The sequence below is a fragment of the Nannospalax galili genome, unplaced genomic scaffold (assembly GCF_000622305.1).
Source record: "Nannospalax galili isolate Female #2095 unplaced genomic scaffold, S.galili_v1.0 scaffold1593, whole genome shotgun sequence".
Taxonomy (NCBI): Eukaryota; Metazoa; Chordata; class Mammalia; order Rodentia; family Spalacidae; genus Nannospalax; species Nannospalax galili.
In genome coordinates this window covers 1,134,358-1,135,012 of record NW_008332091.1, presented here as the reverse complement: position 1 = coordinate 1,135,012, position 655 = coordinate 1,134,358, and positions in this window count along the sequence as shown.

Below are 655 nucleotides of genomic sequence, written 5' to 3'. Positions count from 1 at the left end.
GCCTGCCACTAGCTCCTAGCAGTCAGCCCTACTTTGCCTTCGAATGGCATGATCTGGAGGCAGGAATCAGTGGCCAGCTGACCTGGATGCAACTGCCTCAAGGGTTTAAAAATTCTCCAACTATATTCGATGAGGCCCTGCATGAAGATCTGGGTGAGTACAGAGCCCAACACCCCGACATAAGCCTGTTACAATATGTAGATGACTTATTGATTGCGGCACCGGACCAGAATTCCTGCCTGGAGGGGACAGAGGACTTACTCCACATACCTGGGGACTTGGGATACCAGGTCTCAGCAAAAAAAGCTCAGATATGTCTGCAAGAAGTGACTTACCTAGGATACATCCTCAAGGAGGGGCAGCGGTGGTTGACTAAGGCCCGCAAAGAGATTGTGCTAAAGATACCTGTACCGACCTCTAGAAAACAGGTACCAATGGCCCTGAACCCAGCCACGCTGTTGCCAGATCCCAATCTTGGGGACCCACTCCATGACTGTACTGAAATTCTGGCACAGGTGCATTGCATCAGACCTGACCTGAAGGATGTTCCCTTGCCTGACGCTGAAGAAACCTGGTACATGGATGGAAGCAGCTTCATCAGAAAAGGTAAAAGGCATGCTGGGGGAGCGGTCACAACCACCTCGAGAATCATTTT